Genomic DNA, 13,668 nt, shown 5'->3' with positions numbered 1-13,668 from the left:
CTTGAGCCCAGGAGTTTGAGGTTGCTGTGAGCTAGGCTGACGCCACGGCACTCACTCTAGCCAGGGCAACAGAGTGAGACTCTGTCTAAAAAAAAATAAAATAACTATTTTCCAAAACAAAAAATATTTAATGAGAAAAGTGGCCTTGTTTTACATTTTTACAAGTCTCTTTAATTTCTGGCAATAGAATACACTGGAGTCCAGTCTCAGGTATTTGTTTCTGCATCAGTCTCTTGCAGTATCACAAATCATGTAGCCTCTGGAAAATTGCACTCTATGCTGATGAGCAAATGAGAGTGGAAAAGGCGAGTAACATCTGAATATTATTATAAAAATAGTTCTGATTTCTCAGACCTCTGAAAGGATCTCAGGGAGCCATAAGAGCCCCTGACCACTCTTTGAGAAATACCATTCTACAGAAAGATTTTACCAGATATGCACTCACCACTCTGCCCCTTTTTCCTGCACCTTCACCACAACACAGGGTGTCTGTCATCTTTCTTTTTTAGCCTTTGCTACTTTGTTAAGCAAAAAGCAGGATCTCTTTGTGATTTTAATTTGCATTCTATAATTTCTAATAATGTTTTTCATGATTTTTGCATTTATACTTTTTCTTTTATGAATTGCCTCTTTGTATCCTTTGCATGCTTTCTTCCTGGGGTGGGCATCTCTTATGTAACTTATTGTAAGAGTACTCTTTATATTCAGGATATTAGCCCTTTATCATGAACATTGAAGATATTTTTGATGTGCAAGAGGGTTCTTTTAATTATTATTTTTAAATATGCAAAGCTATCACTATTTTTAATGGTCTCATGGTTTTTTGTTTTTTTGGTTTTTTTTGCCCTGTCAAAAGTCAAGTAGTGGCCGGGCGCGGTGGCTCACGCCTGTAATCCTAGCACTCTGGGAGGCCAAGGCGGGCGGGTGGTTTGAGCTCAGGAGTTCGAGACCAGCCTGAGCAAGAGCGACACCCCGTCTCTACTAAAAAAATACAAAGAAATTTTCTGGACAACTAAAAATATATAGAAAAAACTAGCCGGGCATGGTGGCACATGCCTGTAGTCCCAGCTACTCGGGAGGCTGAGGCAGGAGGATCGCTTGAGCCCAGGAGTTTGAGGTTGCTGTGAGCTAGGCTAACGCCACAGCACTCATTCTAGCCAGGGCAACAGAGTGAGACTCTGTCTCAAAAAAAAAAAAAAAAGTCAAATAAATTGTCCTCCAATTTAATTTCCCTCCAGCAGTGTATGAATGTGCCTATTTGACCAAGGAAGGCATCAAGAGGTACCTTCTATGTGCACTTTTACACTATTAATAAAACCTCCCTACTTTTATTCTGTTGATTATTTGTGTATTTCACAGTGAAAGTGAAATCACATTTGAACCAGAATGAAGATGATCTTCGATGACACCATTCCAAGACACACCTCTCATCCAGATGTCCTTGGGGAGAAAGCTCCTGCTCACCCAGAAGGAGGTGACCAAGGTGGGGTTTATTGTTAATGTGGCAGATAAAGTTGATCTCAGCTGATTAGAAGGCTGGAGATCTGTGAGTGCCCTGGGTTCCTTACAAGGGAGGAGACAGCCCATCTGGGTGGGCCCCCAGGGTTCGGGCCAACACCGGGGTGCCCAGCAGGGGGCTGTCTCACTGTACGCAGAATCGGGGCCAGCTTATACCCAAAATTTGAGCAAGAGGTCTGGGCATCCAAAAGGTTAAAGTTTTGTTAGGGGAAAATAGCCTAAGCACTCATGACCCATTTCTTCAGAAGAGATGTTCTAGAACCAGAAAGGGAAACTAGAATTTAACAGTATGACAGGATATTCTCGCTAACCACAAATTTACAGAATTACAGTTTAGCTACAGAGATGTTCTCCTTGTGCAATTTTTTGCAGATCTCTCCAGTAAATACCACCTTCTACTGTTTGACTGCTTTCTGAAAAAGAAATCAGAAACCATTACAAAGTAGATTTTGTGTCCCTCGTGACTAGGCCCAATTAGCTGGGATTTTCTCCATTTCAGTGTTGTTTCCCACATCCTTAACCACACTGGAGATTTCTCTTTGCTAGTCTAGCAGGTGGAAAAAGGGGTATAGCATCGTTTTCATTTTCATTCTTTGGATTACGGGTAAGTAAAAAGAAAGGTATATGTTTCTTAGCTGTTTGCATTTCTCCTTCCGTGAATTGCCTATTCACAGCTTTTTCACCTTTTTCAGTAAGGGTGTTCATATTTTTCTTATTAATCGAGGAGCTCATTATATAGTAAAATCATATATACTGCATTTTTCTCTTAATTTGTTTCCTTTTAACTTCTGCTCTAGAGAAGTTTCTAATGATTAAGTAGCTAAATGTATCAATCTTTAACTTCATGGTTTCTGTTGTGTTTTTTTTCCCCTCCCCTCTCCCATCTATGGTTTCTGTTTCTAATGTCACACTTGGGAAGTCCTTCCCTTAACTGCAGTGATTGTTTCTTTAAATTTCCTCTTTTTTTTCTTCTAGTATTTTATGTTTCCATTTTTTAAAGTATTATACTACTTAAATCTAATCCATCTGAAATTTATTTGGGTATATATGACAAGAAGAGCTAATAATTTTTTTCCCCAAATTGCTGGCTCCCTGTTCCAACGATATTTATTGACTAATCCAGGAATGGCAAATATGTGGCCTGAGTGAAGTCAGTCTCCCCCTCCTGGGCCCCTGGAAGACATTTCTAATCAAATGCAGAACTGGCCAAACCTAGACTAGGCCGCACAGCCCGACTAGAACTTCAGGCAGCCACCTCCTACCTGTGTGATCTATTTGGCATCAAGGTGAAACTTCTTGTCATTCCCTAATCCATCCTTTTCCCTATTGATGTGTGATGCCTTTATTACATAGTACATTTTTTATTCTAGACTTTTCTTTCTGTTTTATGGATATATCTGTCTCTTCCTGTGCTAGCTCCACACTGTTTGGTTTTTGCTTCTGTGTGCTAAATGGTAATAACTGGTAGCACAAGCCTCTTTTCAACATTTTCTTCACTATTTTCTGTCCTTTAAACTTTTGATTAAATTTATTGCATCAAAGTACCTCCAAAATAAATAAATTAAAATTTAAAATTCTTATTAGATTCTCCAATCTAGGTCCATAGGTACATAGTATTTCTTTCCATCTTTAAAGACTCCCTTTATGTCTCTGAATAGTTTAATTCTAGTAAGTCTTACACATTACTGTTTAAGTTCATTCCTACATATTTTATACCCATGATTGCTAGTAAAGTGGGATTTTTTTTCAATATAATATCTAATTTCTTATTATTTGAATGTAAGCTTCATGAAAGCAGAAACAGTGCCTCCACACTGTAAGTCCCCAGTAAAATTTTTTAAATGATGAAGGAATGGTGGCATAAAGCAATGCTATTATCTTAGTGCGTTACTAATTTGTAACAGGCAAGCTTGCCGAATTGTTTGATTAGCTCACTTTTTCATGTAACTCTCTGGAATTTTCCACATCTACAAATATCCATAACTACCTTCTTTCTTTTTCTTAGAAAATGTATCAGATTGACTAGATATTCCAGAACAATTCTAAATAATAGTGATGGTAGCAGGTACCTTTTCTTGTTCCTAACCTTTATGATAATACTTCTAGTGTTTTACTCTTGAATGTGATGACTAGAGGAAGAACAAATTTGATGGGAAAAAAGTGATGGGTTCCATTTTGGACACGTTCAGAGGGATATTAGTGTGGAGATGTCCAGTAGACAACTGGACATACAAGACCAGAGACAAAGATTTGGGAGTTAACATCATATAGGTAGTAGTTAAAGCCTTGGGATAGATAAATTCAGACTGGAGAGAAGGCCAAAGACAGAACTGGGTAACACCAATCTCAGGGCTGAGCTGAGGAAGAGGAAACTAGGAAGAAACCATCACAGAGATGAGTGGAAATCAGTAAAGAGAAGAGTCACCAGAGACCAAAGATGAATTTCAAGGGAGAGGAAGTGACTGACATAGCTAAAGAGCAAAGAAGGGGACATTGAAAACAGGCCAAGGATTTAGTGGCTAGGAGGTCATTAGTGATCTTAGTGAGTGTTGAGAGTGGCCCTGTCGTGATGGGGCCAAAGTGACCCCTGATGGGTTGAGGAGAGGTGAGAAAGTGCAGACTGCCTTAAGGGCTGCTCCTACTATTGTTGAAACCTAGCAGGGATGAGAAGCCAAGAGATAGGTAGAGGGCGAAGGGCAGACAGAGTGGAAGCAGGGATTTGGATTTTTTGGGTGGTCATGACACAGGATGTTCAAAAGCTGAAAAGGAAAGACTGTGAAACAGACTAAAAGTTTGAGAAAGAGACAGAGGGAAAAGTACACAGAGTAAAGCAGAGAGTGCTGAAGGCAGGGTCTCCCTGGTGGAGACCCTGTCAGCCTTCTCTGAAGTAGGAGGGAAGAATGTAAGAAGGGTTGGTGCCTCAGGAGAAAACTTGTTCCCTCCTCTGTGATTCTCACTCAGTGGAGGAAAGCTCGAGGGGCTGGAGAGCAAAGAGTAAAGGCCTCAAGAGATTCTGATTTAATTGATCTGGTTTTTGACCTGGGCATCAGGAATTTTAAAAGCCTCCTGAGTAATGCTAATATGCAGCCATGGTTAAGAACCACTGGGGTTAAAAAGCAAATTGATACATGTGAGACTGAATCCCCAACCCTGTGTGGGAGGACAAGGAGAGGCTCTGCTGCCCTGGCTGGAGCACTGGGTCCCCGTGGGGGCTGTGGACACCCTCCCCCCAGTCATGGAAGGATGAATTCCCGCCTTGTTCTGCCCTTTGGTCAGGATCTGAATTCTTCCCCAACCTCCTGCCCTAAGTTAAACTGTAGATAGTTTCCCTGAGACCATCAACCCCTGGGGTGGCCATGGAGGGCCAAGCTCAGAAATATGACAAGTAATTATGACAAACAATATGTTCTCCCACTTAAGTACCAAGCCCTCAGCCTGGTCACTGCATTTGCGTGTGTGTGTGTGTGTGTGTGTGTGTCCAGGGCTGCCTATTCAACTGAAAAACAAAAGAGGCTCTGAGACTGGAGCTCAGGTTTAACAAGTGACCACTATGACTCATGCTGCTTGGCTGCAAAGGCCACAGGGCTGCCACCCCCAGTGGGGCGGGGCCTGGGTGGGAAGAGTCCCAGGTACAGAGGCTCCCCCCCTCCCCCTGCTGTGAACTTCCCACCCTGCCCCTGGGCAGGCTGCCTTTTGGGTCAACCAAATACTTTAGTAAAAATTAAGACAGAAAATGTAACTTTCCTCCTACGGTCATAAATCTCCTGTGTAAGCAGACAAGTTGAAGCAAGAATGAAGCCGATGGATCTTGCAAAGACATGGAGATGTTTGCACAAGGATCAGGGCATACAATATTATTAATGGGCTAAAAAAATGTGGCTTTTTTCAAAATAGGCTGAAGGTGAAACAAGAGAAGGTCTGGGCAGAGCATAGATGGTGCCGTGAGGAGGGGCCCTCTAAAGGAGATAGCACCAGCCCAGAGGAGCACATTTAATGGAAACTTACAATGTGCAGGTTTGGAGATACGAAGGAAACATTAACCCTGCACTATCGGACATGGTAGTGACCTGTCACGTGTGGCTATTGAGGACTTGGAATGCGGCTAGTCTGAATTAAGAAATAAAATACATACCGGATTTCAAAGATTTAGTAGGGAAAGGAGGAGTGTATAATAGCTTGATAATTTATTAATACTTTTTTATACTGACTACACGTTGAAATGGTAATATGTGGATAAATTGTGTTGTTAAAGGAACTATGCCGTTAAAATTACTTTCACCTGTTTCGTTTTACTTTTTACAATACAGCTACTAGAAAATTTGAAATTACATGCATGACTTACATTATATTTCTACTGGACAGCACTACACTATGCCCATCGAACAATGAACTTTTCTTGGACACCTACTTTGCCCAAGGAAGCACGAAAGTACAAAGCCATATATAATAACAATAGCTCCAGTTTTTATAAGGTTGATTACTTGCCAAGCACTTTGCACTGATTTAGTAACTTGCCCTAGGTCAGAAACCTAGTCTGTCGGCTTCCAGAACTCCCTATTAACCATTAGGCCAAACTGCCTCCCTGACAGCAAAGACCTTAGGGTCTAACTGGGGTGCACCACCGACACATGCCCTGACACAGGCTGCCCATACAAGGAGCTATCACACAGCAGAAAGCACCCAAGTTAGAAAACCACCCATAGGAACACTTACACTTCACATGTTTTTTAACTGATTGAAAGACACAGCAATCTATCTACACTCTCTTTCCAAATCTTTTTTTTTTTTTAAAAGATTGCCAAACATTTATGACATGCTGGTCAGAATAAGAGATGCAGGATATGACCTTGAAAAAGAGCAGTGGTTCTCTACCTTGGCTGCCCAGTGTAATCACTGGGGAGTTTTGAAAAATCCTAATGTCTGGGCCCTACCCCTAGAGATTCTGATGTAATTAGTCTGGTTTGGGGCCTGGGCTTTGGGATTTTTTTAAAGCTGCCCAAGTGATTTTTTTTCTTTTTTTTTCTCTGCTGAGCAGACATATAGTCTCAAACCCAGATGATTCTACTGTGCAGACAGGGTTGAAAACCACTGGGGTAAAAAGTTAATTGGTGCATATGGAGACTGGATTCCTCAACCCCAGGCTCTCTCATTTGTTCTCTCCCAGCTCATTCTGCCCAGCTAACCATAAACCACTTGAAGCTGTACCAGTGTCCTCAACTACTGGCAAGGGGTTGCAGGAAGGCATGGAGCCCACTGCAGGAAGGAAGGGAAACCAGGCATAGAGCTGCTCAAAGGCTGACCATTTGGGCTTGGACTCTTTCTGAATTGGCACCTTTTAAAAAACGCAGCTGCTTTAGGGCACATTCTGTTTAGTTTTATTCATCCCGCAAGTTTTACTTATTTATAAACCTGTACACGCATACACACACACACACACTACTCAATGAAAGCAGCAGAAAGTTGTGGAAAGTACACTGGGCATAAAGCCAAGAGCACGTGTTTCCAGGTCTGGTTTGCCACTTCCAGGGTCTCAGTTTCCCCATTCATAAAATGGGTGGGATGGCCTAGATAGGCCTAAGGACCCTTTCAGCTTAGGTATTACAGGATTCTAGATCGAGGTCGGACTCTGCCCTACATTTTGTGTCTGATCCCACAGCCAGAGAACAGAGGTGTCTCCTTTGCTAGGGCAGATTCAATGCTGCCAGCCACAATGGGGATTTCACCTTTGGAACAGAAATTTCCATCTGTGTCCTCTCAGCAGATCGTGCCTCTTCCTCCCCACCCCCACCCAAACCCCTCCTCATGTAAATCAGCCTGGGGAATCAGATCTTGGAGAAACTTTGATCTCTTTATCTGGAAGGCACAAAGATAGCTTTGTAAAGTCTGCTGCTGGTGTGGAGGTGGTGTTTAGGAATGCTTCACATTTTTCAAGCAAGTTTCATTCCAAGCAGTGTAGTCTCAAGGAGGGACCTTCCCCCAGGAAGGCTATGGGGAAACTGGCAATGAAATGAGGGAAAGAATCTGGACGGGGTGGGAGAGAGTCTTTGGAAGGAAATATCAGCAAATTCCAATACTGCAGTTTTGAACAATCTGGCAGTGGACCTGGCTCTGTCACTGTGTGATTTAAAAAGACATTTACTGTTTCCAAGCTGGTGAGTACAATAGGCCTCTCACTAAGCTCCGCACCCTTCCAGCCCATCCTCTAATCTACACTGCTGCCAGCGCTGGCTCCAAAATGCACATCTGACCTTGTTAAGGTCTGACTCCACCTCCACGCCCACCCTGCTGCTTCCATTGCCTGCAGTGGAAAAAAGAAAATCTAAACTCTTCTCCATGTCAATTTGAAGCCTTTAAAATCTGGTCCCAGGCTACACGTTTAATCTCCTGTCATGCACATTTGTGCCTTCCTCCTGCCCCTTCCCCTATTGTGCTGAGCCTCTGGGCAGCCATGAGCTCCACCGGGAAAACACAGTGGCTTGGCCACTCCTGGCTGTGTCCTTCCTCCAGCACTCATTCCAGTTCCTGGCACAGAGGCTCAGTAACATTTTGATGCCTGAATGACCAACAAAGTGGGCAACCCTTTTAATCAAGGCTCTTAGACTAGACAACTTTTCAGTTTTCTTCCAGCACTAACTTCTGAGAACTGTTCCCCAGGGCAGAGCTCAAAACTACTTAGAGCTTGACCAAGTTCATACTAACAGTTACTGCAGTTTGAAAAATGGAGACAGGTAGTCTGACAAAGGATTTAAAAATTTTTTATTCATATAAAAAATTTCCATAAAGCATAACAATTAAATTACAATACAATAAATATTTTAAATCACATTAGAACAGTTGCACAACAAGGTGAACATAGTTAATGCCACTGAGCTGTACATTCAGAGTTCACGTAAGTGCACCCTTACATGGCTAAGATGGTAAATTTTACGTAATGTGTACTTCACCACAATTGCAAAAACAAAACAATCCTGAATGTGCAGTTGCTAGCACCATGCAGCCCTTCTGTGCAGTGGGATTTTAAGTGATCAAACAAAAACCCCTTCAAGTAGGAAAAGGGTTAAAAAGAGAGGATTCCTGGTTTAATAAAATGTTCAAATATAGTGATATTTAAAGTACCCTAATATCGCCAATGTCCAGAGGCCTCAGCTGTTCAGCTAAGGACTAAGCAATAAGCAAAAATAGCCTCTATGTGACCACAAGAATTGTCACTCAACTAATAGAAGAACCAATCTTATGAAGTAGGTGATCTCCATTTTATTATAATCTAAGAAATTAAGGCTTAGAAAAGGTAACTTGCCTAAATGTATACAGCTTGCCAGTTGAAAACCAAGATTCAAAACTACCTTGAGTGTGGAAAGAGTGAAAAAAAAATAAAGACCCAAAGCCCATGCTCTTTCCACTACACCATGCCTCTACTCCTTGGATGCTGCAATATTTATAATGCTTTCCTTGTTTGGCTTGGTTTTGCTTTTGTTTTTGCTTTTGTTTTCTTTTGAGTCCTCCCAGAGCAACTCTGACTACCTAATCTAAACAGGCTTTTATTGGGAGGGGACGGAGTGGCTCAGAGAACCAAAGGAAGAGCTAACAAACAGCCCCAGCCAGGCAGGAATCGGGGCAGCTGAGGGACCTTCTTTCTAAAACACTGTCGTTCATGTGACACTGCTCCAAGCTTGCCAGACTCAGAGACTCTCTGTTCAGGTTTCAAATTCCCAAAAGAGACTGCCTGGGTTAGGTCAGCCCTACCAGTCAGCTCTGCACAGGGGAAGGGGGTCCTGAACCCCACACATGGCCCTGGGGCTCTTCTCAGAAAAGGGAAATCCCTGTGGGTCAGGCAGTCCCCCCAGGTGTTTCCCCAGCAGAAAATTTTCTGGGGAAGGGACAAAAGGAAACAGAAGTGCCCTGTCACCTGAGAAGCCTCTGTAGAAACATTCCGAGCTATAAATTCACCCTAAGCTTTGCATGTTGCTCCCTTCTTGGTTTCATTATTATCAGAGGCTGCAAACTTGGGCAACATATCTGCAGTTCTGACCTCATTGTATCCCTGAAAGTGTTAAACTCATCTTAACTATTCGAAGATTCCTGGAGCTCGTCTTTCAAAGGCACCCATGGGGGTTTAGTGGGTGAGAGGACCAATCGAAGGGGGCAGGGGGAAAAGCAAGGCACACAAACTAGAAAGCTCGGAGATGCCTGGGAGGCAGGCTGTGCTCACTCTCGAGGAACCCCTAAAGGCTGTCTAAAAAAGAAAATAAAAATGTGTGCTGTGAATTTGACTAGGTTTAGCTGTGCTTTGGGGCTCATTGCACAGAAACCTGCCCTGGCACAGACAGTCCTGCTAGCAATAAGCAGAGGTGCCTGGCCTAAATTCTAAAACCCTGGGAAGGATATTAGGACCATTCGCTCTAACTGGAATGAAGCTATACACACAAATCACTAACCAAATTAGGTGCCAGTAGTTCAACAGCCTTTCAAAGTCAGGAAGGCCTGTATATGAATCAACAACAGCAGCAACTACCATTGCTGCACCTTACTGCCATTTCAATTGCATTTCTCCACAATCCTGAGAAAGCTGCTATTCTTGTAAGCATTTATGGATGAGAAAAATGAGGCACAGGGGAGTTTCGACTGACCCAGAACAATCCCAGACAGAATGGGGACTTGAATTCGGGTCTTCTGACCCCAAACCCTAGACTGATGTATCTTATGAGGACATTCTAATGGATTCATCACTTCTTTATTCCCTTTATGTCATCAGCGTTTATTTCAGAGTAAGTTACCCAGTGATTCTCCACCCTTACACGGTGGGGCTGGCTTCTCCATGCCAGTCTAAAGGAACGTGCAGAGAATGCATCAGATTAGTTTCTCTGCCCGAGAAAGTTAATGTCGCCCTTCTCTTGGGCTGTAATTGCAAGAACAGCTGAGCTGGAGCAGATCCTGGTGACCATTTGTTGCCAAGTCCGGGATTATACAGTAGACAAGAAGAGTTTTCTAGGACTACATTAAAGTGAGTATAGTTAGGGTGAGGATTTCAGACCAGGGGACTAGAAGGAACCTTATTCTAAACCTCAGGATTGAAATTCAAAACCAGAGTTTTTGCTCTTGCCTGTTAGATGTCAATCAAAGCTTAGTTCAGCCTGAGCGCTCCCACACAAGTCTTCAGTGTTCCCTTATGGATTTATGATTGTCTGACCTCTCCATCACCCCTTTGGAGTGGGAAATAAGGGAAAGTGCCATGGAAGGAGGTAAGATTTGGGGAGAGGGAAAATCAGCCTCTTCACAGTCCTGATCTGTGTTTTTCAAACTCTGGGTCAAGACTCCATTGATGGGTTGTTAAACCAATTTACTGGGTCAAAACCAACACTTTTTAAAAAAATGAGATAGAATAGAATAGAATAGAATTAGTCAAACAGGAAATATCAGACTATATGACATGTATTTAGGGTAAGTAATGTTTCATAAAATATTTTAAAATAATTTTTTAAAATAAATATTTTTATGTGTAATAGTTTGCAATGTAAAATATATATTTTTTTACTACAGGTCACAGTAGAAAACAAAAAAGTTTGAAAGCTACTGGTTAGGTGGATTGCTGGAATGTCTGAGATTTATAACCCTCCCCACCTAATATTAGGTCTCAGATGTCAGGAAATATCATGGGGGCTATTTAAAACTTGCCACCTAGAAACATGAAACTGAAACCAAAAGCTGCAAGGAAAAAGATTTTGAAACTGGATTTTGTAAATATTTCTAAATTATCTATGTTAAAAAGTTTTAAAATAAAATTGAAAACTGAAAAACTGAAAAAAAAATACTTGCACGCACATTGCAAAGGGTATAAATCAGGAGGAGAAAAAGTCTAATATCCCAATAAAAGAAAAAGAGCAGAGGCAATCATTAGAAAAAGAGAAAGATAAAAAGATGTGCAACTTCACCAAAAATGTCAATTAAAACAAGACATCATTTTGTTTTTGCCTCCCAGTGTTCTCTTTTCTTTGTTGTTGTTTTGAGATTGTCTTGCTCTGTCACCCTGGGTAGTGTGCAGTGGTGTCATCATAGCTCACTGCAATCTCAAACTCCTGGGCTCAAGAGATCCTCTTGCCTCAGCCTCCCAAGTAGCTGGGGCTACAGGCATGTGCCACCACACCCGGCTAATTTTTCTATTTTTAGTAGAGATGAGGTCTCGCTCTTGCTCAGGCTGGTCTCGAACTCCTGAGCTCAAGCAATCCTCCCGCCTCAGCCTCCCAGAATGCTAGGATTACAGGCATGAGCCACTGTGCCTGGTAGCTCCCAGTGTTTTTTAAATACCCAGTTTTGTCAAAGATGTAAGACTATAAAAGGCACCATATATTGCTGGTGGGAGTATAATTAGATAACCTGGAAGAAAAATTGGCAATACACACCAGAAGCCTTGAAAATTGTGTACCCTTTGACTCATAATTCATCTTCAAATCATTTATCTCAAGGAAACAACCATGGGTGTGTTCAAGGTTGTCAACAATAGTAAAAACTTGGAAAAAACCCCAACTGTCCAACAATAGGAATGTTATGATCTCCTTTGTGTAAAAAGTAAAAATAATTAATTAATTAATAAGTTCACTGGCAAAGCTCAACCCAGGACTTGAATTTGGGCCGTTTTGGGGGCTGGAAACCTGGTGACTGTTCTGGGAGTTCATTTTCCTGAGCTGACAGATGAAGGGAGGAGGAGGGAGATGTTTGGGGGACACAGGCTTGAGGGTGGGGAGATGCAGACAGTGGGACTGATGAACCTCAGTAGAGACAGATTAGAGGTGGAAGCAGAGGAGCTGTTTTCATGAGAGACTTTGTGAGACTCTAAGTCTGAGTTCTGAGATTAACAAAAACGATATCACAGGTGTGTTGGTAAAAAGTGCCCTGGAGAAAAGTACAGCAGATAAAAGGGTCTAGGGAGTGTGGGAGCTGGGGACATTGGCAGATTTATTTAGGGTGGGCAGGGAAGGCCCCTCTGATGAGCTGAGATTTGTCGGAGACCTGAAAGAGAGGTGACAACTACCAAAGGAGTCTAGGCAGAGGGAACAGCAAATGCAAAGGCCCTGAGGCAGCAACATGTTTGCTGTGTTTGAGGAACAGCAGGGAGGCCAGTGTGGCTGGAATGCAGGGAGCAAAGGGGAGAGTGGGAGGAGACAAGGGCAGTGAGGTAGCCAGGTCAGGTCATGTAGGACTCTGTAGCTATTCTGAGAATTGCCATTTACTCTGAGTGAGATGGGGAGCCATGGGAGGATCTTGTGTAGAGTAGGTACATGTCCTGACTTATGTCATATTTATTTGTTATTTTTGTTTGTTTTTAAAGACAGAGTCTTGCTCTGTCTCCCAGGCTAGAGTACAATGGTGTCATCATAGCTCACTGCAGCCTCAAACTCCTGGCCTCAAGTGATCCTCCTGCCTCAGCTTCTTGAGTAGCTGAGACTACAGGTGTGCACCACCATGCCCAGCTAATTTTTCTATTTTTAGTAGAGATGAGGTCTTCCTTTTGCTCAGACTGGTCTCAAACTCCTGGCCTCAAGCAATTCTCCTGCCTCAGCCTCCCAAAGTGCTAGGATTACAGGTGTGAGCCACTGCATCTGGCCTATTTTTATTTTTTTTATTTTTTGAGACAGAATCTCACTGTGTTGCCCGGGCTAGAGTGCCATGGCGTCATCCTAGCTCACAGCAACCTCAAACTCCTGGGCTCAATCAACCCTTCTGTCTCAGCCTCCCAAGTAGCTGGGACTACAGGCATGCGCCACCATGCCCGGCTAATTTTTTCTATATATTTTTAGTTGTCCAACGGGGTCTCGCTCTTGCTCAGGCTGGTTTCGAACTCCTGAGCTCAAACAACCCGCCCGCCTCGGCCTCCCAGAGAGCTAGGATTACAGGTGTGAGCCGCCGCGCCCGGCCTATTTTTATGTTTTTACATCCTTTTCCCAAAGGCAGGTATATTCCTGAACTGATTTATGTTTCAAAAGGATCACTCTGGAGAGTGTAATGTGGAGAAGAGTTTGGGGTACAAGACGGAGGGAGACTGAAGATAGAAGCTGGACACCACTTAGGAGGCTACTGTGATAATCCGGGCAGGAAGAAATGGCTTGACCCCAGGGTGATAGCAGATAATTGGTAAGAAGTGTTCAGATCCTGGAT

Source organism: Propithecus coquereli, unplaced genomic scaffold (assembly GCF_000956105.1).
Source record: "Propithecus coquereli isolate 6110/MARCELLA unplaced genomic scaffold, Pcoq_1.0 Scaffold243, whole genome shotgun sequence".
NCBI lineage: Eukaryota > Metazoa > Chordata > Mammalia > Primates > Indriidae > Propithecus > Propithecus coquereli.
Note: the sequence above shows the minus strand (reverse complement) of the source record.